We start from the raw sequence: 27423 nt of genomic DNA on the forward strand, positions 1-27423 counted from the left end.
TTATTTGATAGATCAGAGTTTAAAGCATGAAAAAAACTGTGTGATAAATAGTCATTGCTAAGGAGTAAACAAGGCTCAAAAAGGTTTGACGACTGGCCGAAGATTATCCAAGGACTTAATGGCAGAGGCCTAGGACCCATGTGGCTCTAGTTTTTATCCAGGGCTAGTTCTTGCTTAGTTTAAGCAGGTACAGAAAATAAATAAGATTATATAGTCCCCTGAAGGTGGGAAGCTCATCTCACTATTCCTTCAATCCCTAACTCAAGACCTGGCACATAATAAAAGCTTTTTAAATGTTGCTGAAATGATTGTAATTGGAAATTGAAATCCAGGGATTTCTGCTTTTTTCCACAAGCCACCCTTAACTTTATTCTCTTTGCTCACCTCACCTTTAGAAGGTTCATTCAATCTTCAGATGTTGTTCTGGTGCCCATCAGAACTCAAGATATATTTTGCCACAGAATGATGGGAATTAGGTGTTGAAATTACAATCTTTTCAACCATTTGCAGCACACAATTCTATATATCAGAAACATTAGGTGATATTTTCTTTAGCCTGAGAACTAAACACAGTTAACAAATACTTATTAAGGATTTATTATGTCCTAGATATGATATTCTTCTTCATGGAAAAATAATTTGCATTTCAATTTAACATTTAAAAATACATTCTGAAAACTAAAGCTGGATATTGTCTACACTAAAAGAGAAAAGAGAAAGACAACATTAAAGGAAGTTAGTGGCAACTTAATTCCCTTCTCTTCCTAGTACTTAGGAATTTTCCCATGTGAAAACCTCACACCCCTCAAGAAACTCTATGCCCTAGCTCGGTAGTCCTCAAAGTGTGGTTCTTGGACCAGTATCAGCAACACCAACCAACTAGTTAGAAGTGTAAACTTTCACCTACCACAGCTGAGTAAGAAAGTCTGCAGTTGGGCCCCGGCAATCTGTGGTTTAACAAGCCCTCCAGGTGCTTCTGATTGGGGCTTAAGTTTGAGAATCCCTGAAAATGGTCTGGAAGTATTAATACCAGTGTGCCCTTTGATACATTAACTGGTCCATCAGTGGTCTGGAACAATACATGTGCCTGCCTAGGTCCCCAAGCAAAGGGAATGGCTGAGAAATGGCAACAATTTAGCTTGCTGTGCTATAAAATAAAATTTAAAGTACTATATTAATAGCAAGGATTATGTCTTACGAAACACTGCACAAACTGCAGGAACTCTCAGTCACATAAATGTCAGTGTAATAGTAATAAAGCAACAGTGTTTAATCCACTCTTACCTTACAGATTTTTCAGCCTCTTTTATTATGCAAGACTCATATTTTTATTTTTCTTCCTTTATCTATTTTTAACCCTTCCATTCTTTCATAATTTTATTCAAAATCACATTATTAAAAATATGCCTATGTACTTCATGAGTATCAGATGGAATGAAAGTTTTATGGACATTTTGCTACACCTTGGTGAGGTCAGCATGGGAAATTGTGAAAACTTTCTCAAATCTTTAGTTAAACTCTATTATGGATTGATTTTCTCCTGGAGATTGCCAAGGAAAATCTACATGTTATTTCACTCATTAAAATTCCTTTTACTGATATCTAAATGGCTAATTCTCTACCTAGCTACAAGGGAAATGAAATCCCCAAATTTGATCAAAGTTAATCAAAACAGAGGTGTGTGACTCATTCAAAAGACAAAGCATGCCAATTAAAAATGTTCCAAAAGAAGACACACGGATGAAGCTGCTGGAGGCCACTCTAACTTGTGTTATGATCATTTAAAAGGGATTTTAAATGACTATTTATGTTAGTATTCAATCAAAGGCACCCTCTATGACAGCCCCCGCATTACACAGAATATTTATCTGGTGCTGAGATGCAGAGCACCTACAGGCTTTCCAGGCAGTCGACTGCTGGATTGCGTTTGACCTTTCATTAAATGGCAAGTCTATAATCATATTTAGTATGGATGCAAATCATAGATTATAAATAAGAAATAACCAAAGGGAAGGACAACTAGGTTATATTTGGTGTGAGCCTCTTGATTGTGTCACCATTGTTTTAGACTTGACTGGAATGGCAAAAAGAGAAGACTTTTCATGCACTATTTGGGGTCATCAGAGGACTGATTATGATAGTGAAGCAAAATTATGCCTAGTAACTTTTAATTTCTGTTGTAAACATATGACTTCGTTTTACACTTGATCTTAGCCAAAAGGCCAAGAAGCGATATGACTTCTCTTTAAAAACCAGTGAAGCAACATACTACATATTACTAATGTTTTAAGAAATGATTTTTAAAAACTTTTCACTTATATAGCTACTTTCCTATTCCCAAATATTTGATTTAACCTACAGTACAGTTGGCCCTTGAGATCTATAGGTTCTCCATCCTTGTAATCAGCCAACTACAGAATGAAAATATTTGGGGAAAAAAACAAGTAACAATACGACAATAAAAATAATACAATTTCTTTTAATGCAGTAAAGCAACAAATGGTGAACTCCTTCTTATAAGTCAGAAGAGCTCTGTAAAGAGAAAAATACCCCAAACTAGTATATTCTAAGATAGATGTACTTGTGGATAAAGCAGTTTTTATTAAATCTAGTCTTTTCTGCCTATCTTCTGCTAATAATTACTTGCATTTTCAGGGCCAGAAATGTCTAGCAAAGGTAAACCACATTATAGAAATGACAAGATTCCAGTTTCCAAAGTCACATAGCATGAATATTTGTAGTATCCTTTTATTTATCAGACTTCATGTGAATCTTTTTTAGAAAACTCTCCTTGAGGCTTGCAAATGGCTACATATTTTTGAAACCATCAATTACACCAAAAACCTGAGAGTATGGCCATCTAATATTTAAAATAGAAGGTGAAATGGGGGTAGAGGGCTCAAATGAAATTATAGTTTGCTGGGACAACTGGAGATCCCACCTGGTTTGTCAAGCTGCGCATCAGTCAGTGAACACCAATCACCTGTACAGAAAAAGAATTTCACCCATGAATCGACACAATAGAAGCCCACTCGATGGAAAACAGGAGAAAATAACTGGACATGAGAGCCCTGCCTTCGAAGCACCTGTTTCATATGGTCCAAGAATAATATCTCTGAAAACATGAACACCTATTTTGAATATCTTCAGGCAAGAAGACCTAAAGCTACGTTAATTTAATCTCCTTTCCTAAATGTTAACAGCAGTGTGGAAATGGACGCTGTCATCCCTGTAATCAGTTGCACAGAGCACAAGGGCAGCGGTCTCTTGTGCCTCATCTGCGAGCTAATCTTTCATTTCATAGCAGATCTTTCCATATCAAACAACACAAATGACTTAATTTGCATGACAGGATTTGTAACGGGGCAAATCTAGTGTCAAAGTCGATTAAAGATTACACCAGAGAACTATCATAATCAGTCCTCTAATGAGCTTAAATAGTACATGTAAAGTCTCCCCTTTTTGCCATTCCAGTCATGTCTAAAAGCGAATGTGTTTCTTTTCATCGATGAGCCAGTCCTTTGGTTTGCACATTACGCCCTACGTTGAGCTAAAGTCATGTCAGTCTGGTTTCAGAGGGAGAGAAAGGGAAATAATAAAGCAAACATCACTTCACAAATGACATTGCTTGGTATAAGCCAACGTTTGAAGCCCTTAATTCTTCTAATCTGCAAAATAGTCAATGCTAATGGGTTTTTGCCTTTGTGAAAGCTGATGCATAGAAAGAAAAACTTTAATGAGCTGCCTGGGCCGTATGCTTACAGATACCTGTCAAATGTCTGTCATCTTAGCTATCGCTGAGGCATTATAAAGAAAGTAAGAAGGAAGGAACGACAGTATTTGTACAAGCATTTTCATGCTAAAATGGCACAATTTTCTTCCTGTCATAATTTCATTGTATCTGAAAGTCAGAAAAGCTTAACCCTTTCCCTAGCATGTCCTGTGTAGTTGTATCACACGATCTTGGAGTGAGCGGTTTAAGAACAGCACAGCGATTGTGTAAACAGCATCTTCTGTTAAATTTGTTTTTGAAAATGGAATTACCTGCATTTTTAAAAATGTGACAACAAACTATTTGAATCAATTGCTTCAAATCAATTGCTCCCAGGGAGATCAGGAGTTTATTAAATGTAAAAACTCCATAATGTGTGAAGCTATCATTTGAGTCAATTCTTTCTGAGTTCTTAATTTAATATTTCTTTGTATCTTTGTACACCTAATACACATACCAGGGCTATGAGGTCAACAAACTCCCCTATCTCACCGTCCTTTTTATTCAAACAAGCAGGGAATGCAAATGTATCTTATTACGCCAGCACCTGCAAGCTCCACGAGGAGGTTGTATTAGCTTTATTTGGGGGAATTTATAATAATACAGCCATAAAAATGCAATGTGAGCTGAAATTGGCAGCAATGAAAAGTCTCTATCCAGGTGTGACTTGTTTTTCCTCTTGCAAATGAAAAAGAAATGTAGCAGCATAGACACATGCACACAAATACAGAACTTTTAGAGAAAGAAAATGGAATTTAACCCTTTAGTTTCCTCATGTGGTAGTCATTAGACTGACAATAAAAACGTAGCATCCTCTGATCATTTTTGTCTGCCACACCTCTTACCCCCAAATAAAGAAAGACGAAAGAAAAGAAAATGAAGTGTTTTCTAGAGAAGGAGTTTTTTTCTAGTGGAGCATGGGTGTGTTCAGGAATGCACTCTGGTCTTCTCTCTTACTGTGGAACTAGGAAAGCTTCTGTGTTTTCACTTCTGTATATTTAAAAAATCACGTTGGAATAATCTTCAAAGCTGCTAATGAAATGGCAAGAAAAAAATGAATATTTGTGAATAAAATAATGCCTGGTGTTCTACACCTGTGAATTTTGTAACTAGCACTGACCTATACTAGCACAGCCCACAGAAGCCTATTTTGGCATATTACAATAGTTATGTCACTCTAGTCTGCCAATCGAACTCCAACTATGCCAAATGAGCTCGTAAGTATAAATCCCCTAGCAGGTTCCAGGCATTCATCATGATACTTGATAATAAGATGGTCATCCTCGATTGCTCATGGCCAGGAGTCCCTAGAAGGGTCTGTGTACTCAGAATATCAGTCCTTTCCAAGAAGACACATCAAGGTGCAGCAAAGCCTAGCCCTCTTCAATTGGCCTCAAAGTGCTGTTGTAACACCCGGGGCTTTGACTCATTTGCTTTCCTTACCCTGCTACAACCTAAAGAGAACAACTTTAATGAGCTCACTGGGCTGTGTTGTTTCCCCAAAAAAACCATTGTGACTTAAGGGAGGAAGTATTAAATGTTTATGCTGCAGGTAAAATCCAAGGGCCCTAATTTGTTCTCACTCCCCCTACTTCCTTTTCCCAGAGTAGTAAGTCAAAACAAACTTAAGCAGAGGGCAAATTTTAGTCAACTGACATTAAAATTTCAAATTAGATAAACGAAGCCAAAAGCTTTAGAATAAAGATGCCTCTAGTATTCAGTGCCTCGATGTGGCCAAAACCGGGTCTCCAATTAGACAGCTCTTAAGGTTGAGTTTATTGAAAAGAAATTAGGCCAATGTTAATTTGGAAGTGAATTGTTTTAGCATCCTTTGGTAGAGATGTGTAGCTATTTTGAAAAGAAACAAATTCACTTCACCGGTATAAAAACATCCTCCTTGGGCCTTATTCTCATTTCTAAACAAGCAGACCTTTTAAGCTAAAAATGAAAAGCAGAGCCAATTTTTGTGGCTGTGGGGTCTTTATTTAACAAATATTTATGGAAGACCCTCAGTTCACCCGCCCTGAGCCAAAGAATCAGGTCTTGTAACAAAATCCACCTCTGTGATACTCACAGATAAGTACCCCTCGAAGTTATAAAGCTCTCTTTCTTCAAGAAACCTGGACTCTCTGTAAAAGACATGTTCTGCCTACGAAACCCTATTTATCCAGTTAAGTATAAAAATCTATTTAACAGATTAGATATCTAGAACAGTTTCAGCGTTACTGTTATTGTTGTTGCTTTGTCTTGTTTTTACATCGAAAGGTAATTCAGAAATCCGGGTCCACTTCCAAGCCTCTCTTCATTCGATGGTGTGTATTAAAGCCCACCTACTTTATCTGGACATGTATGCATAATAATCAATTTCTACTTAAATTTCAACCTCCTATTTATCAAGATGCCCCCAGCTTCTCCCCCTCTGACCATTGTGTCTGCACTCTAGTCTTTATGCCATGTGGAAAATAGACCGCCTAGACATTAGCACACAAACTTTAATAACATACATTAGCCAAACGTGTAGTTTTCACTCAGATTTCAATCACTTTCCAATAGGAATGATTCGAAGTCCCTGCCCAATTGTTCTTGTAAGGCTCCTATATGAAGATGTGAATTAGAAACTTATAAGCCATATTGCTAAACGCTTTGCATTTTCCCACAGCAGTTGTGTACATTTAGAAACACCACGATTTGGATTTCAGAGTGCGTTTTTCCTAAACTCGCCTTCCCCTGGAACACTCCTCTGTGACCCAGTTGCTCTACCTCTGATCCGCTGCACCCCAGAGGCTGTCATAAGTGTCCCTCCTTCCCAGGAGTCGAACACACAATAAAGAAAAGGCCCTGGCTGGGAGGTTCAGCCGCCATTAACCCCTACCAGCTGTGCCTGTGGGGAGCCTTCTGGCCTGAATGTCCTTTCTCTGCGGCTGCCTTCATGCCACTAATCTAACCATTGTTGGGGAGGAATGCTGACAGGAGAAAAGAAATTTTTCTTGTGTCCATGCAAGTGTGTGTATCCATGTGTAAGTGAAGGAAGAGTGAAGGCTAATTTCTATAGTTGGCATGAATGGAGAGATTGCGAAAAAACCTAGTTAAAATGTGTTTACTTGCTTAAAAGCCTCAGTCAATTTAAATAATTTCAGTAGTGTGCTCTATTTTTTTTTAGGGAGGGGGGAGAAACTAGTTACTATTATAATTTTCTTTAAACCCCCTGAGATGTTTGGGCATGTTTAAGACTTTTAAAATTCATTGCCGACAGAGGAAAAAATTGAATTGAAATTCTTAAAAATACTGGCATAAAGTTACAGATGCACAGAATTACTCACTTCTAATGGACCTTAAAAAAATCAGGGAAAGAGAACTGGTTTTACAGGTCACATTTCCTTCAGAAAACCACTCACATTTAATGCTTAGGAAAGTTTAAAAAAATCTTTGGGACTGAAATGGGAAGGGGTTTAACTTTATGAACCACTTTTAATGAATCAAAAGACAGCCACTATTTCAAAAAACAAATTTTGTCTTCAATAAGTTTCACACTTCAATAAAAGAAAGTGATTGTTTCTGTACTTTTAAAGAAGACCTATGCAGACAGAGCAGACTTGAAGTGGTAAATTTGCCAACTTAGAAAGGCAGGCAGTAATAACCATGACCATAATTCTAATGACATTGCCAAGCAAATATCGAACTTATTTGAAAAGTTTATCTAATTTCAATCTTTGAGGATTTCACTGGCTTTTTCAACAGCACTGGCATTAAAGAGAAACTATTCTTAAATTTAGTGCTCCATGTTGTCATTTGATAAAGTTCCGTAAAATACAACAGTTGGCCTATTTGGAATCAAATTAAGAATAATTCATGTAGAAATGTATTTTCTGGGTAATTAGACTGTATCGTAGTAGGGCAAATGTCTGATATAATAAAGCTCTACTTTGCATCTGTTCCTGTGTCTAGACTATGGCAATTACTGGTCCTTATAACAGCAGCAGCAAGATAATGCTCTACTCACAGGTTTCAGCCATTAAAATTCAGGATTATCTTTCTTTGCCCCTTTATTACCTCAATCATTTGATTGTGATAAAATAGATTTAATTTAATGAAGTTATACTTTTCTAAATTTGCAGGCATACATTTACATAAATGGTGAGTGCAGTATCAGGTACATTTGCTTTCCAATACATTAGAGGTAAATATCCTGGCACTCATCTCATTAAGGTGCAGTGTATTTGTTAAGCCAAAACAACAACAATAACAACAACAACAACAACAGAAATGCTCATATCTTCAAGCACTGTACCTGTTTCTTAGCCACTTCTTAGATTCTTGCATTTCCCAAGAAGGAAATCATCTTAGAGAAAAAATGAATGTGATGGCATATAGATTGATGGAATAGATGAGAATAACAGTGTAGTGTTAATTCCATTCATTGGCTTATTCATTCAGTCATCCATTCAACAATTATTTATTGAATTTCTCCAGTAAGCAAGAAGACACAGTGCCAGGTTGTTTAGGAGACACAAAGACGAATCCCACACAGCCTGCATTCAAGAGGTTTCCAAAAATGTAAGAATTGCTGTGTTATAGAAGTAACTGTACCATTAAGTAGAAATGTCATAATGCTGTCTGCCAAGGTGGGTGTTCAGTTAAGTCATTGCAAAAACAATCTAATTCTCTCCTTCCCTTATGTCTTCTTTAAAAGTAAAGAAACAATCACTTTCCTTTATTGAAGTGTGAAGTCGATTAAAGGCAAAATTTGTTTTTTGAAATAGTGGCTGTCTTTTGATTCATTAAAAGTGGTTGATAAAGTTAAACTCCTCCCCATTTCAGTCCTAAGAAATTCAGTCATAAAACTATAGCAAGAGTTTTCCTACTCTACCTCAGCCCTGTTTATATCAGTAGAGGTTCTCACAGGCAAAAGAATATAAATCAAGCCAAGCATAACCTTAAAAAATTATCCTTAGGATTTCTCCAAATTATCCCAGCTCTTTGAATATGAACTATGTCCCCAGACTCTCTTATCTTTTGTAGAAAGACTATTGGGTGCTTGGAAGACTTTAGAGTAAGAAATCACTGAAGGGTCTCAGTGTGTCTACTGCTTAGTAAATGGCAAAGTCCTTGCATAGTGCTGATGTACCTCTAGCTACAAACCTCCTTTCTTCCTTATCTAAGGCAAGAACAAACAATGATTGCTACATATAAGGGATTTGCTCCAATCCATTTCTCTCCTCTACATAAAACTACACTCTTTTAATCCTAAATATTGTAGAAATAATAAGGCATTGCTTCAGAAATTTTATTTGCCTCAATCAATCAATCAATCACCAAAGACAAGGTCTACAAATTAACCCAAAGACCAAAAAAAAAAAAAAAGAAAGTATGAACAAAGCCTCCAAGAACTCTGGGATTATGTTAAATGACCAAACCTAAGAATAATCAGTGTTCTGAGGAAGAAGAGAAATTTAAACGTTTGGAAAACATATTTGGGGGAATAATTGAGGAAAACTTCCCCAGCCTTGCTAGAGACCTAGACAACCAAATACAAGAAACACAAACACCTGTGAAATTCATTGCAAAAAGATAATTGCCTAGGCACATTGTCACCAGGTTATCTAAAGTTAAGATGAAGGTAAGAATCTTATGAGCTGTGAAACAAAAGCACCAGGTAACCTATGAAGGAAAATCTATCCGATTAACAGCAAATTTCTCAGCAGAAACCCTACAAGCCAGAAGGGATTGGGATCCTATCTTCAGCCTCATCAAAAAAAAAACAATTATCAGCTAAGAATTTTGTATCCAGCAAAACTAAACATCGTATATGAAAGAAAGATACATCATCTATGAAGGAAAAATTCAGACAAACATATGCTGAGAGAATTCGCCACTACCAAGCCACCACTACAAGAACTACTAAAAGGAGCTCTAAATCTTGAAAGAAATCCTGGAAACACGTCAAAACAGAACTTTTTTAAAGCATAAATCTCACAGGACCTATAAAACAAAAATACAATTTAAAAAGCAAAAACAAAAAGCAAATAACATGATGAATGGAATGGTACCTCACCTCTGAATACTAGCATTGAATGTAAATGGCCTAAATGCTCCACTTAAAAGATACAGAACTGCAGAATGGATAAGAATTCACCAAGCAACTAACTGCTGCTTTCAAGAGACTCACCTAACACATAAGGACTCGCATAAACTTAAGTAAAGGGGTGGAAAATGGCATTTCATGCAAATGGACACCAAAAACAAGCAGGAGTAGCTATTCTTATATCAGACGAAACAAACTGCAAAGCAACAACAGTTAAAAAAGACAGAGGGACATTACATAATGGTAAAAGGCCTTGTGCAACAGAAAAATATCACAGTCCTAAACATATATGCACTTAACACTGGAGCTTCCAAATTTATAAAACAATTACTAATAGACCTAAGAAATGAGATAGACAGCAACACAATAGTAGTGGGGGACTTCAATGCACCACTGACAACAGCAGACAGGTCATCAAGACAGAAAGTCAACAAAGAAACAATGGGTTTAAACTACACCTTGGAACAAATGGACTTAACAGATGTATACAGAACATTCCATCCAGCAACCACAGAATACACATTCTATTCAACAGTGCATGGAACTTTCTCCAAGATAGACCATATTATAGGCCACAAAACAAGCCTCAATACATTTAAGAAAATTGAAATTATATCAAGGACTCCTTCAGTGGAATAAAACTGGAAATCAACTCCAAAAGGAACCTTCAAAACCAAGCAAATACATGGAAATTAAATAACCTGCTCCTAAATGATCATTGGGTCAGAAACAAAATAAAAAATGGAAATCAAAAATTCTTCAAACTGAATGATAATAATGATACAATCTATCAAATCCTCTGGGATACAGTAAAGGTGGTTCTAAGAGGAAAGTTCATAGCCCTAAATTCCTACATCAAAAAGACTGAAAGAGCACAAACACGTTCTAAGGTCACACCTCAAGGAACTAGAGAAGCAAGAACAAACCAAATCCAAACCCAGCAGAAGAAAGGAAATAACCAAGATCAGAGCAAAACTAAATGAAATTGAAACAATGACAACAACAACAACAAAAAAAGATAAATGAAACAAAAAGCTGGTTCTTTGAAAAGAGAAATAAAGTTGATAGACCATTAGCAAGATTCATCTAGAAAAGAAGAGAGAAAATCCTATTAAACTGAATAAGAAACAAAACGGGAGATGTTACAACTGACACCACAGAAATACAAAACATCATTAAAGGCTACTATGAATATCTTTATGCACATAAACTTGAAAACCAAGAAAAGATGAATAAATACCTGAAAAATACAACCCTCCTAGCTTAAATCAGGAAGAATTAGATACCCAGAAGAATTAGATAACAGTGAGATTGAAATGGTAATTTTAATATTACCAACAAAAAAAAGTCCAGGACCAGATGGATTCACAGCAGAATTCTACCAGTCATTCAAAGAAGAGTTGGTACCAATCCTATTGACACTATTCCACAAGATAGGGAAAGAGGGAACCCTCCCTAATTCATTCCATGAAGCCAGCATCACCCTAATACCAAAACCAGGAAAGGACATAACCAAAAAAGAAAACTATAGACTGATATCCCTGATGAACATAGATGCTAAAATCCTTAACAAAATGCTAGCTAACCAAATCCAACAACATATCAAAAAGATAATCCACCATGATCAAGTGGGTTTCATACCAGCGATGCAGGAACATTTTAATACACACATGTCAATAAATGTGATGTACCATGTAAACAGAATTAAAAACAAAAATCACATCATCATCTCAATAGATGCAGAAAAAGCATTTGATAAAATCCAGCATCCCTTTATGATTAAAACTCTCAGTAAAATCGGTGGACAAGCGACATACTTCAATGTAATAAAAGCCATCTATGACCAAAGCACAGCCAACATAATACTGAATGGGGAAAAGTTGAAAGCATTCCCTCTGAGAATGGGAAAACGACAAGGATGCCCACTCTCACCACTCCTCTTCAACATAGTACTGGAAGTCCTAGCCAGAGCAATCAGACAAGAGGAAGAGATAAAGGGCATCCAAATTGGTAAAGAGGAAGTCAAACTGTCACTGCTGATGATATGATCCTTTACCTCAAAAACCCCAAAGACTCCTCCAGAAAGCTCCTAGAACTGAACAAAGAATTCAGCAAAGTTTCCAGATACAAGATTAATGTACACAATCAGTAGCTCTCCTATGCACCAACAGCGACCAAGCAGAGAATCAAATCAAGAACTCAACCCCTTTTACAATAGCTGCAAAAAAAAAAAAAAAAAAAAAAAAAAACCTTAGGAATATACCTAACCAAAGAGGAGAAAGACTTCTACAAGGAAAACTACAAAACACTGCTGAAAGAAATCATAGATGACACAAACAAATGGAAACACATCCCATGCTCATGGATGGGTAGAATCAATATTGTGAAAATGACCATACTGCCAAAAGCAATCTACAAATTCAACTAAATCGCCATCAAAATATCACCACTATTCTTCACAGAATTAGAAAAAAAAAAATTCTAAAATTCATATGGAACCAAAAAAGAGCCCGCAAAGCAAGACTAAGCAAAAAGAACAAATCTGGAGGCATCACACTACTTGATTTCAAGCTATACTCTATGTCCATAATCACCAAAACAGCATGGTACTGGTATAAAAATAGGCACATAGACCAATGGAACAGAATAGAGAACCCAGAAATAAACTCAAATACTTACAGCCGGCTGATCTTCGACAAAGCAACAGAAACACAAAGTGGGGAAAAGATACCCTTTTCAACAAATGGTGCTGGGATAATTGGCTAGCCACATGTAGGGGAATGAAACTGGATCCTCCTCTCTCACCTTACACAAAAATCAACTCAAGATGGATTAAGGACTTAAATCTAAGACCTGAAGCTATAAACATTCTAGAAGATAACATTGGAAAAACCCTCCTAGACATTGGCTTAGGCAAAGATTTCAAGACCAAGAACCCAAAAGCAAATGCAATAAAAACAAGGATAAGTAGCTGGGACTTAATTAAACTAAAGAGCTTTTTGCACAGCAAAATGAACAGTCAGCAGAGTAAACAGACAACCCACAGAGTAGGAAAAAGTCTTCAAAATCTATACATCTGACAAAAGACTAATATCCAGAATCAACAAGGAACTCAAAGAAATCAACAAGAAAAACGCAAACAATCCCATCAAAAAGTGGGCTAAGGACATGAATAGATAATTCTCAAAAGAAGATAGACAAATGAACAACAAACATGAAAAAATGCTCAACATCACTAATGATCACAGAAATGCAAATCACAACCACAATGCAATACCACCTTACTCCTATAAGAATGGCCATAATCAAAGAAACAAAAAACAGTGGATGTTGGCATGGATGTGGTGATCAGGGAATACTTTTACACTGCTGATGGCAATGTAAACTAGTACAGCCACTAAGGAAATCAGTGTGGAGGTTTCTTAAAGAGCTAAAAGCAGAACCACCATTTGATCCAGCAATCCCACTACTGGGTATCCCAGACTTGAGAGGAAAGAAGTCACCTGAGGTAGTTCAAACCAGCCTGGCCACATGGTGAAACCTCTCTACAAAATTAGCCATAATCCCAGCTACTCAGGAGGCTGAGGTGGGAGAATCGCTTGAACCCAGGAAGTGGAGGTTGCAGTGAGCTGAGATTGTGCCACTTCACTCCAGCCTGGGTGACAGAGCAAGACTCCATCTCAAAAAAAAAAAAAAAAAATTCGTGGAACCAACCCAAATCCCCATCAATCAACTAATGGGTAAAGAAATATATGTATATATATAAAATGGAATACTACTCAGCCATAAAAAGCAATGAGTTAACAACATTCACAGCTACCTGGGTGAGATTAGAGACTGTTACTCTAAGTGAAGTAACTCAGGAATGGAAAACCAAACATTGTATGTTCTCACTGATATGTGGGAGCTAAGTTATGAGGACACAAAGGCATAAGAATGATACAATGGAGTTTGGGGACTTTGAGGGAGGGTGTGAGGGAGGCAAGGGATAAAAGACCACAAATAGGGTGCAGTGTATACTTCTTGGGTGATGGGTGCGCCAAAATTGTGCACCAAAATGGGTGCACCCAAATTTGTGCTTTTAATCACAAAAGTGTTTAAACAGGCAAATAGCACACCGTGAAACATGGAAACACTACATTAAAATTAACTAGTACAATAATATTTCATATAAAAATATTTGTCTATAAAAATAACGCTAAAAAAGAAAAAAATGAGGACTTTTATTTTCATTATAGAATTTTATTGAAAAGAATTTAATCTTTAAGTCTTCTTTAAATCAGAAGTTGCAAACTGTATGGCAGCAGGCAGAATTCAGCCCATAGATATGCTTTATATGTTTTTTGTTTTGTTTGTTTTTGAGACAGGGTCTCACTCTATCACCAAGGCTGGAGTGCAGTGGTGCAATCTGGGCTCATTGCAACCTCTGCCTCATGGATTCAAGTGATTCTCCTGCCCCAGTCTTCAGAGGAGCTGGGATTACAGGTGCCTGCCACCATGCCCGCTAATTTTTTCTTGTATTTTTAGTAGAGGCAGGGTTTCACCAGGTTGGCCACACTGGTTTCGAACTCCTAACCTCAAGTGAGACACCCACCTCAGCCTCCCAAAGTGCTGGGATTATAGGCGTGAGCCCCTGAGCCTGGCCTATATGTGTGTTTCTAAATTAATTGGCAACAGTCAAAAATAGAATGAGTTCACATAAAAATTAATGCAGATTTCTGGCTCCTCTTGAAAAATCTGAAGACCCTGGATCACTGGGTCCTCTGGCCCTCACTGAATTATGAGAGGCTGCAGCTTAAAGACAAGCTGTGGATTTTTCCATCACTGTTGCTGCCCTACCGCCCCGAGCTGTGGGTTTGCAAATCCTGCATTACATAGTAAGGTCTCTTTGTGTATTTTTCTTATGATTTGAATTACATGAATTTGTCAAGCTAATCTTCCCCAGAATATACTCACTGCTTAAAATCATTTTCAATTACATTGTTTACTCATCTGTTCTTAGAGACTCCCATTTTTCTTTTATCAGTGTTCTAATTATCAGGTTAGTAATTTCCTCCAAATGTCACTCCTCTTAATTGGTCAGCCTCTTCTTTCTTCAAAAATATATGAAGATATTCTAGTACAAACACATTTTATCTATTAAATGAATAAAAACCAATTGAAATAGATGGTAAACACAAACTCATGTAGAAAATCAGCAACGAAAGGTGCATATTCAATATTAAAAGATTACAAGTTGTATGTTCAATATTAAAAGATTACAAGGCTTCATCATATTCCTCCAGCATATGTGATTTGATTATAGACACTGGATCTCATTGGTCTAAAATACATTTGTATGACCATGGTTTTCACCAATGACTGGGCCACTTACGTTGCATGGGTTTAAAAAAAGTAGGAAGATAATACCACCCCAGCATGCATTGAATTATGCTGGAGACAGCTCTGTTTAGCATGACTTGCAAAGTCTTATGCCCACCCTACTACTTCTGTAGTCCTTCAAGCATGGTCCTCTGGACATTCGTTCTTACACTTCTCCACTTGTCCTTGTGCTTCTCTACTTGTCCTGGAATGTTCTCTCTTCAGATATTCACATGGTTTACTTCCCCTCTTCTTTCAGTCTCTACTCAAGTGTCTTTTCTTTAGAGAGACCCTCCTGCACCACTATCAAATAGCAGCCCCAATACTATCGACCTACTTAGCCTTTGTTACTACTGTTCTCAATAACATTCATTGCTACCTGACACATAGTTAGGAATATCTGTTTCTACTTCCATGTCCCCTTTTGAATGTAATTTTGTGAAGAAAGAGACTTATTTTATCCCAGTGCCTCAAATAATGCCTATAACATTGTAGGAAATATTTGAGGAATGAATTACTTGATAAGTCTCTAAGTTATTGCAATTCTATTACCTCTTGTTCCAACACTGGACCTTCAAGAGAGAATTGATGCCTGTTCATTAAAAGACAGAGACCACTACATTTCCCCACATAAGTTCACATATGGCTGCAGGGAGAAGCCTAATAACCTAGGATGTGGGTATTTTCTCCTATTTTCTGTTTTTCCTATTTCCTAACTGTTTTCGAACACAGTGCTTTTCAAATGTCATCCTCTTCATCACATGTGGATTACTATTCACTGAGCTACTTTTTCAAAATGTGATTTTATATGATAGCTGGGTAAAGAAAATGTTGATGCATCATTCTAACATCCTCTTTGCAGTGGTTAGCACAGAAGGGGAGAAGTGCCACCCCCCAGACACACCCCTTCATACATACATCCCACCCTTCATCCTTTGAAGGATGGCTAGCTGGCTTCCCTCTTATCAGAATATCATGCAAGGAAAGCCAAGTGGTGAAAAAGAATGGCAAGAGAATTTCAATTCTTTTTCTAAAATACTTTAACTTGTACTTGTCTGTGCTGTGAACGTATACAACCCCACCAAGGTGAAGCATCAAGGATTCAATGGCTAGTTTTTCAGAAAATGTTGACACAATAGCTACATTTTGAGAAATCAAGAACCTATTTCTAAAAAGCACATCAAGCAGCAGATTCAAAAGCATGCTCAGTGAAATAACCAACCTTTTTACCCTCCCCTGGAGCCCTTTCAGAGCAGCCTAGTTTATCAGTGAGCTGAGCTGCCAGGAATATATACATATCAGAGGGTAAAGTAGACAACTTATTTTCATTCAAAAGTGTTGATAGCACAGAAGTAACTCTTACCCTCACTGAACTTATTCTGTCATCCTTAACTTGAGAAAATAACTTATTTTTCTCTCAAAGAAAATACTCTCTGTCGCATGTTATAACTAGGCAGGCTTCTGAAGTGCTTTTGAAAAATACTATTCTGAGCATATTCAATGTACAGAGTCCTTAAACAGCTTAATACACATATAGATTACAGAAGATTTAACATATTGCTATTATATACCATTCATTTGGGACAAGACACTTACGAAGTCTGTATTTTGCTGCAATGACACATAAATTCCCAGATATGCTCTTCCACACAAAGAACTGATAAATGTATAATTAATTAAAGTAAATGTTTTAGAAGTTCCTTTAGAAAAGAGAGAAGGCATATGTCAACCAAGTAACACAGGTTTCTATGATATGCTGTGAATTGGCAGCAAAAACTCAAGTGAAAAGGAACGTTCACATCGTGTTCCCTGCAGAATTCCTTGACACTGAGCACAGAGACTCAATTGTCCTCTGACATCTATGCTTTGATACTTCAGAGTCCCATTCTGGGTGGTAGCATCATATAAAAGATCCACCTCATGTCAAAGCATGACTAAGTTAGAATTTCCAAAAATACTTCCCTTTCCACCCTAATTTTTTAATTTTATGAATATGTCTACAAAAAAGAAAACTAAAAAATATTTGAAAATGTATGAAATCATTGTAGTTGCTGATGACAAAGTGGAATATTGCCTTATTTGTTATTTCTCCAGTATAATAGCTTGTATTCCAGGAACTGGATGGTACCCACTATTTCCTGAATGTCCATCTGATATCAAAATAATCTGGATCTACAACTGCATAATTTCTGTCCAGTTGCATGCATTGAATAGATACCTTTTACATTATGCATCCATACCAGGTACTCCATAGAAATATGATATTTTAAAAAGTAAGGTTGGCTGTCAGTTTTCAAAGAAAAGATTTTAAAACCTTCTGCTTCAAAGAAGAGTGTAAACCTTTGGAAGACTGGTATCTTTTAGAAACCATGAAGTCTAAGAAAGAAAAAAAATACAACTATTAAAATGCACATACACTGCTGGCTGGCACTGTTGTGACAGCCAGCAGTATCAGCGTCAGTCAATTATCTTCACAAATGCCTCTTGTGCTAATGAGCACTCACAAAAATCAGCAGACTTTTCTGGCAAGGAGAAAAGATCAGTTTCATTGCTTGCAGAACTAATTCAGGGTACAAAAGTGAAGGCTCCGCCATCGCTGCCTCTTTTACTGCTCCTTTTGTAAAGGCTTTTGATGTGCACTGAAGAGTTGGGCCTGTGTTTGGGCCTCTCCATCTCCAGTTCATTGCCTGCCATTAACATACATATCCATATGAAAAGTTCGCTAAGTCACTAACAGCTGTCCAGAAAAGAGTTTGAGAAGGAAGGCGAAAAAGGACCTATTCCTTCTCAAAATGCTGACAATACTATTTAGCCCCGTTTTGGCAATGATATACCTTACTTTTTAAAGCCGCCTTTCACTCAAAAAGGGACTAGGCATAATACAACATTCAAACACATAGTGATTTTCATTTTGAAACAGTCATTTGCTGTATTCGGGGAAAAAAAAGTCTATAGTTACCAGATGCAAAGGAAATCCATCATTCAGGATACATATGTATATGGCAGACACACACACACACACACACACACACACACACACACACGCTCATTCTACATTGTTTTTGCAGGACGTTAAATAACCTCACATCTTCCATTTAACCCAGAGGAAAATCCCCTGCAGCAGATGCTCATGAGGGGTTTTATGCCCATTGCCTTCTTCAATTTATGGGACTGACAGTTATCTATGGTCGATTTGTTATCAATGGATAGTATGTTACTAAAAACAATACTGTCAGAACTGTGCCATAAATTTAAAAAAAATTTTTAATACCTTCTCCCTAGAGGGGTTGATTAAAAAAAAATCTCCTTTTAGGAAAAAAAAAAAAGACAAACTATATTTGTAGATCATAGTTTTGAAATAGGGGATTTGTATTATACATTTTCAAGTTTGATAATACCGTTCCAGATAGCTACAGTATTGGAAAATTTTGCCGTAACATCCATGGTAAATATTTTCTAAAGAAAGTGATAAGGATCAGCAAATACCCATCTTACAAGAGGGAAATAGTTAACTTTCCTTTAAAAAGATGCTTAGGCCAGAGTGGTAAGAAATAAACAGATTTTAAATAGATGAAAAGGGGTGCTTCCCAATCATTTGGTCTGGGGCTTAGTTTTGTCAAACTCAGAAAGAAAGCATGTGATGGATAAATGCTTTTCCTCCCAACCCCGGGAGTTCATGACCCTGAGGCCATCTCACCGCACATATTGCACCCAACTAGGCCTGAGCTTGAAAATGAGGGGAGGCGACTCTGTCAATTACCGAGGTTTAACATAGTTTACAAGAAGGGCATTTTTTTCTTTCTCTTTCTCTTTCCTTTCCTTCCTTTCTTTCTTCTTTCTAAATCAGAATCAAAATGCTAGGGGAAATCGACTAGCTCCCAATTCCGTAAAGATTTTATTCCTGTAAGGATCCTCCCACCATGCAAAAACAGCTTGTGCTATATAAAAACCAAGACTGTAATCCCACTTGTTGCTTTCCCCGCCCTTCCCCCCCCCACCCCAGTTTCTGGTCTCTTTACAGCAGCATCTCTCCCAGATCAGTCACTAAAAATCTTTAACTTTGCCTATTTTGATCTGAAAATTAAAGCTTATTTATTATGCATCCTGTTTGTTGTCCTTGAAGAACCCCAGCATTCATTTAAAGGGGTCCAGAATGACTTCTTAAACACATTTCTCTCTTTGCTGCAATTAAACAAAGTGGAGCTGTGATTAGTCCTCCACAGGGGGGAAAGAAAAAGACACCCTTGAATCAAAATGCGGGGACCTGGCTGGGCATTATTGCCTCACAATGCAGGAGTTTATTGCTGAAACCTGCTTATCCCAGAGCTCTGCACTCCATGGGAACTTCAGTCAGGTGGAAAGTTATTCTCTTCTCTGCAGCTTGAAGTATCGTAAGACCTGCTAAAACCCCTAAAGCTCTTCCTAGTAACTGAGACATTTAGGATAATCTTTACGAGAGTTTTGCATGAGCTTCTGCTTTTTGTTGCACTTAGAAGGAGAGTTAATGATGAGCTTTCACTGGCTTCTCCCTTTATTTTTTATTTATTTATTTTTAAATCTAAGCCAAAAAGCGCCTGTTTAAGTTAAGTACCACCTCCCTCCAGCCCTTGGGAAACCACTCAAGAGGGCTTTGCTTGGCTCTGTGTTCATGACACATAATGAAAACAATTTTACGCTGTGGAGGGAAGTATTGAGCAATTACTGATGTAACAGCCACCTGCAGTAGCGAGCCCTGGCTGCAGCATGGCGCGGTTCATGAATATTTTATGGTGTGATGTTATTTTGAATGGCTGGGGCAGGTGAAGGAGGCGAGGGTGTAATAAGTAACTCTGCTGGAGGCTGTGTAGCTGCTCTGTTTCCCCGCCGAGCCCACAGTGGAACACCAAGAAGCATCCTGACCCCGCCTGGATCGAGGCGAGGGCAGCTGAGGCAAGAGGCTATGACAAGTCACGGTGGGCACCCTTTACAAACCCTTGTCTGCCGATTTTACACACGATGTCCAGCTTAAAAAGCCCTGGCATCAATCTTGTCTGATTTAATTTGATAAATTAAGTGTGGATAAGGATTAAATGAGAATTTTGTAACGGAGAAAACTTGTTCTTACTCTTTAATCCAGTTAAGATAGTATGAGAGAAACCCTATAAAATCTAAAGCGGTTGCTAGAGAAAGCAAAGTTAAAAAAAAGAGAGAGAGAGAGAGAATTGCCTTTTCGCTTTGGTAACATTATGTTCACATAGAAGTTGAATGAATGTGCTACTTTTATTGTTTCTGGTATTTGCATGTGAAATACACGCAACACAGATACGCACATATCTACCATCATACATGTATATTTTATGGGGGGCCTAGAAATACAGGAGGGAAATAAGAATTGTAACAGGTTTTACATAATAAAATATAGCTATTGAGATCGTTTATGAATAGGTGGAATATTTTGAGTATCACTTTCTTTTGCAAATGTTATTTTCCAAACAGGAAATGTCAAGATTTAAACTGAGTATCATAGCATAAAGAATACATTTCTAGCATTTCAGACTTGGTGATTCTTCCTAGTGGCATACTTAAGATTTCAGGCACAAAAATCATATTGTATATGACCAAGATATAAACAGTCTAAAAATTATTTTACATGACAGTAATATGTCTATAGAATGGAGCTATATAAACAGATACTGGTTATCTAGACATTCGATGGAAATTCAAAACAATGCCATTAAAATTCTTTTTTTAATTTGTAATTTTTTAAAAAGAATGATAGAGTGTGCTTTTGAGAAAGCGCCTGAGAAGGTTGTACATTAGACTTCAGGCTGATTATCTTTTCCATGGAGAACATGCTTAGAAAAAGATACAAAAGATTTACAGACTCCTTGGGCATAAATTGGCATAGAGAACAGAAATTCTGAACAGAAGCACAGAAGGAAAATGTAGCCGAGTCGACATTCTGAGAATAACGTGGGGCAACAGAGGAATTGCCAGAGTGACAATTTGAAGATTATAAAAGATACTCTTTAATTTTTTGTAAGCGATAGGTTTATAGGTATGCTCATAACATTTCATAACATTAATTTAGAGCTTGTACCAGAATGAAATAATGTGGGGATACGTTAAGATTTTCACTTTAACATTTACCTTGTAGTAAAATATTGAGGTATCACTCCTTCCAGTGGTTGACAATCCCATCTGCACTTCAAAAATTATAAAATCAGATGCCAAAGATGATAAGTGTGTATACAATCTGGTCATAAGCCACTTTATCAAATGGCACTACATTACCTAAATTCTAATATTATTTAGTATTGGCATTATTATCTAATGTGTCCATTGGAAGAATTATCTCAGCTGGCTTGATTATGCCATTTATTGTCTATACATAAACTACAATGACAGTTCTTTTTAAATATTGATACTTTTCATTAACAAAGAGGAAACGATGACATCAGATGATCTTGAGAAAACATGTCATTGTGAGCCACCTCTCTCCACAAATTGTTGAATTCAAGAGCAACGCAATAAAATACCAAATAGTGTTAATAACAGTAATAGTGATAGAAATTAACATATATTCAAGAAACTCCAAAATATTTAGTTTAATCTGACTATATGTACTTTTTCTGCTTCATAATATATGTTAAAGTTGCCCTGATTAGCAATTTTATAAGGATCAAAGTATAAACATGCAGTAAATTTTAGTTTCTTATAATTAGATTTTTACTTTAAGAGATGTTAAGCTCTGTATGTAAACGACATTATTTAAAAGCCACCCTTGTAAAAGAAAATTGCTGTTTGACAATTCTATAGAATATTCAAGAAAGGTAATTACACTGCTCTGGTTGTTAAAGATGCAGGTGTTGAAAAAAGTCACTGTTTCTGCTTTTGCAAAAAACTCCAATGAGGAAGAGAAAAGAGACATGATGACATGACTCGATTGCCAAATCTTTATCATCAGAATATTGGTTCGCATTGTCTCCTTCTCCTCTCACAAGTAATACAATAATAATCCAAAAAAAAAAAAAAAAAATCCCAGCCAATCCACCAAGGCTGAGCAGCTGTGATGAAAGAAAGCAGATATCTCTTTAAAATTCACAGGGGCTCTGTCTGCTGTTTTCAAATCAGATATTGAAATAAAATGTCAACAATAAAACATGGGACCATTTTAAAAAATCAAAGGCTATACAGTAAAAGAGGGACAAAAAATGAACCACAGTAAAAATGTCTTGATTGGCCCAATTTCACAGAAATGCTTAAGTCTTTTTTGCTCATTTATTTACTCAAATACAGTTAACACTCAGATGCAAATGTAATTTTGAAATTACAAATTTAATTAAACCATGAACTAAATTCTTTAATTCAACTTTTTTTGTCTTATAATATTAAGAAATACTGGACCTTGTGAAGCCCTAAATGTCTGAATTTTATTGAAGAGTATGACCGTTTTCACGGACTGTAGTATTTTAGACACAGAATTTACATGCATGCACATGTGTGTGCTCTCACCGACACAAACACATTCTGAGTGGCCAGTGTTATTGGAATGGATGTTCTCAGGGATATTGAATCCCTTAGCTTGACAGCAACCACAGGGCCTTTTCTGCATTTGAACATACATAAAGGCTCTGAAAGACATTTATGTCATCATCTTTTTACATTGAATGAGGAAAGAAGTTAACAGATCATAGGTCAATAAAAATTATACTGCAAAAAGATAAGAACACAAAAGTTTTAGCTGTCGGGCACTTCATTCTCCTCTTGGCTTTTCCTAGTGCTTTTAGAACAGATGCTAAGTTTCATTTGAATTGAGAAAGAATAGGCAGGTGCCATAATATTATTTTTTAAAGTCCCCAAACTATTCCCATATTAAAAAAAAAAAACAACTTTGGAAAAGAACAAAAAAGTCACACCACTTTCTCGTACCCCTACTGAAAGGACACCCAATTATTCTCATGTTCTTAAATTTACTGGAGATCTTTTGTCTCTATTCTTGCTCCCATCAGAAGGTTTCCTTTTCTACCTAGTAGCTGAAGTCTCATCCCTTCTTTTCTTCTTTCTTCAGCCACTGAGCTCCTCCATCACTTACTGCCTATCCGTTAATTGAGTGAACTTACAGTCTTACTTAACCCTTCAAATGTATGCGTAGACTACAGTGCAAACGATGCCTCCCAGAGCTGTGCTGTACAGTGGCCCCTTAATACATGATCTCTGCTTTCTAGAATAAATTCTAGTGTCTTCATGGCAAAGGGTATATTTTTCAGACTCTCAGCCCCTGTCTTGCTTCTTCAGTGCCCTTCCTATACCTGGCAGTCAATGAAAACAAACTCGCCAATTCGGAACTACTCCATTTCTCCCCACTCCGTTTTTATATAGCAGCCTAGGTTCACAAAGTGCTTTCTGCAGATAACAGCTACTTAATTCCCTTTAGAACCTTGTCAGAACAGCAGGGAAATATTTTCATCCTGATTGTACACACAAGGGAACTGAGGCTTCAGAAGTAGGCACATCTAAAGCTGAACTCTGTCTCCTTGACTGCCAATCTAGTGCTTTTGCTGCTCTTCCACACTGCCTCTCCCTTTGATGCTTGTTTTCACATCGCTGAATCATTAGAATTTGACTTAAAGTTAAGTGAAAAGCGCCTGTGTATTGGTCATGGCAGGGTTTGGGACACTGCTTCTCCTAGGCTAGGACAGGTGGTCTAAGGCAAAGACAGCAAAACAAAACAAAAAACGGCTGCTGCTATATTGCTTTTCTTGAAAACAGGCTGAAGTCAGGGCTGGGCAGGAGATGGGGAAGGAGGGAGTAGGGTGCCCTTGTGGTTGATAGACTGAATGATTTGAGATCCTTTTGAAGAAAGTCTGTCTTAGTATTCCCCAACTACCTCTTAGTGACACCTATTGCTGAAGAAAAAAAATTGCCATGGGCATGTAGGCATGATGGGAATAGCTTTAGACACTGGGTAGTTTACCTCCTGTCTGACAAACTTGATGGGCAGAAAATTTGAAGCTTCTATGGTACTCTCACAAAGAAAACTGGCTTTCACCTAATGATGAAAACATGTTGGTTATGATTTCTCCTTTGAAGTCCGACTTCCCCAAAACAAGTCTTCAGGAAATAGCATGTAGGTGTCATGAAGTTTTTATTAACCTGTATAGAGCAGTTGGCCCCCAGGATTTACTCTAAATCTTTTTAAGACAGAGCAGCTGCACCATTTCAAGTGAAAAACATCTTTAGTCTACACTATACCAAAATTCTAGAACATTCTGTCATTTCATAGGGAATGCAGATTCTACTTCATTTAACTTATCTCACTTCACCTTCACCCTCACTCAATACATCAGCCACAGAGATTATTTGTGTTCTTCAAACATGAAACTGGTTCCTGCCTTAGGGTTCTTGTACTTATTCTTCCCTTCCTAGGGAACGCTCTTCCCTTCCAAGGGAATGCTCTTCCCTGAGTGATTTGACTCACACCATCTTTTCGTCCAAGTCTTAGCTTGAAAATCACTCCTCACAGAGATGACCATTTATAGTTGTCCCTCAATTGTTGAAGCATCTTATTTTAATTTTCTTATCAATGATGATTATTTGAAATTTTTTTACCTTTTTAATGTCTTTTTCCCACTGCCCCAAGACAGTCTTATCTGCTTTTTTGACTGCTGATTCCCAATGCTTAAAACAGTGCCTGTGCCACATACCGGTACTCAAAACCATCTGCTGAGTGTATGTTAATGAACCAATAGCTTGAGTGAAGACTTCACAATTAGCATTGCATTACCTTACATTTATTTAGCACTTCACAATTTACAAAATGCACTCACTTACCTCATTTATCCTCCTGATAATCCTGTGAGATGGGCCAGGAGACATGAACTATGCCCCAAGACATATGAGGTTCCGAGAGGTTAATGAACTGTGTTTGGTACTGGAGAGCTGATATTGCACCCTAGGTTCTCTGATGATCTTGATGGTTCTACTACCCCAGGAGAAAAGATGGACCTAGGAAGAAAATAACAGTGGGGTCAATTTTGTCCCAGGTTGTAGGTAAATCAAATACCAATATCCTGTATAATTTTCACTGAAAAACAATACGACAAAACTTGAATGATTAATGGATATAAAAATACGGGGCATAAGGTGGAGATGGTTAATGACTACAAAAATACAATTAGAATGAATAAAATCTAGTATTTGACAGCACAATAGGGTGACTATAGTTAACAGTAACTTATCATACATCTTAGAGAAATGAAATAGTGGAATTGGAATGCTCCTAACACAAATAAATTATAAATGTTTGAGGTGATGGATACCACAATCACCCTGATTTGATCATTACACTTTGTATGCCTGTATCAAAACATCACACATACCCCATAAATATGTACAACTATTATGTACCCATAACAATTAAAAATAAAATTTAAAAATAACTTGAATAAATATGTACCCAGACATGATAGATACAGAGAGAGAGAGATGATAGATAGGTAGATTCATACTTGACTAAAATCTAGGTTAAATTGACTTCACAGGTATACTTAATTCAATAAATGGCTAAACTTGTATTTGTTGAGTAAATGTTTAATGATTCTTGATTGTATGCTCATTGTTAAGGTTTAATTAGAAGATATAACGTATTAGTCTAGGGCAGAATTTTAAGAGGCACCATAGTAGAATTGCTATAGCTTTAGCAATAGCATATAGCATATTTAGTACAACATATAGCCATGTTGTACTTGCCAATCCAGCAAAGGACACTATTAGTGGGATATCAGGCATAACATTTCTTAATTTTTGGTGTTATAAAATAATAAAATGTTTAAAAGATAGAAATATAAATTCTAAGATGTTTAATGAAAATTACTTCTATATAATAAATAATGATACGGATTCTTACAGCTGGAAGAAAACTGTAATTTAAACCTCTCATTTCACAAGTTAGGATGCAGATGCTAAAGAGATTAAGTAGTTTACCCAAAGTCAACACTAGGTTGATGGTAAGAGGTGAGTCTCCATCTCAGGTATTTTTGTTTCTGTTCCAGTGTTCTTTCACTTCAACAAATTGTGTCTCCAATATCCAAATCAAAGGAGTTTAAATTGAGTCATTATTCAAAAATAAAAAGCTTGGCTCTTTAATGTAAATGTAACCACTCATTTTCTCTTAAAAAGTGATGGATCAATTCTTAATGATGAGCAAACACTTTTACTTCTACTTACCACAACAGTGTTGTATGAAAGGGCATGATTCCCAATTTTTGATGGAAAACTGTAAAGAAAAAGAAACACATCTGTGTCAATCAACACTTCTATTAAATTTCTATTCCATTCCTTCTTAAGAGAAAATGTAGCAACTTTGTGGATTCTCTTGAAGCAGAAAAAGCATTCCAGAATAATGAAGTATTTTAGATACCAAATCAATACTTGCCACATTTGAATGATATAATGATTAAAAATTCCATTATAAATAAGCAAGAAACATAAAGTATTCTCTAGATAGCAAAGAATGGGTGGGACTTGATACTTCTGTCACCATCCTCCTGTATTGTGGGAATTTATAATGCAATAGCCAACACTATGTAAAGCCAGGGAATGTTATTTTTCAGCACCATGTGAGATGTATAATGCCATCTGATCTGATTAAAAAAAGACTATTTAGAGGCAAATGCTATAGCTCAAAATGTTATATAGCATTTGCTGATGGTGGGTAGGTTTATGTCATAAGAATGGGAAAACACTGTTGATTCAGGGAGAAAGATAGTGGAAGATTTTTGTTGTTGTTATAAATTAAGTTACTTCAGACTTCTGACTAAGCAGATTATTGAAGACCAATACATCTAACAGGAGATGATAACCTGGACATAAAATGAAGAAACTCTAAAGAAAAACTGTTATCAGACTCTGGATGCAAGCGTCCCAGTTTTATTTCAACCTATCAGACAAGGTGAATGTGAAGGACTATAAAGGGAGCCTTGGTCATGATTAGGGGAAGGCACACTCTCAGTTATGTAAGGAAACAGCAGCTATCAGTGCAGTCATGTGACATGCATTTCTATTTAATAAGTAGATTTATTTATAGTAGTATATAGTATATTTTCACTGTAAATAACTTACCAATACAGTCACAAACGCCTTCATTTTTGTTAAGAAAATAAAAGATGCAATAAATGTTAAGATATTCACTCAGGGACAACATTTAAGCAGTCTTCAGCCATGGTCT

At 36.7% G+C, this 27423-nt stretch overlaps 1 long non-coding RNA gene across 1 annotated transcript; it reads right to left on the reverse strand.

Moving 5' to 3' along the window:
- Nucleotides 1–419: 419 nt before the first annotated feature.
- Nucleotides 420–27423, reverse strand: LOC116809602 (uncharacterized). Its single transcript, XR_009215595.1, has 4 exons — nt 27318–27423; nt 26424–26472; nt 25029–25202; nt 420–563 (listed from the first exon to the last, which is right to left on the reverse strand). It is a non-coding gene; the product is annotated as an uncharacterized LOC116809602 (long non-coding RNA).

Source organism: Hylobates moloch, unplaced genomic scaffold, assembly GCF_009828535.3.
Source record: "Hylobates moloch isolate HMO894 unplaced genomic scaffold, HMol_V3 SCAFFOLD_1, whole genome shotgun sequence".
Lineage (NCBI taxonomy): Eukaryota > Metazoa > Chordata > Mammalia > Primates > Hylobatidae > Hylobates > Hylobates moloch.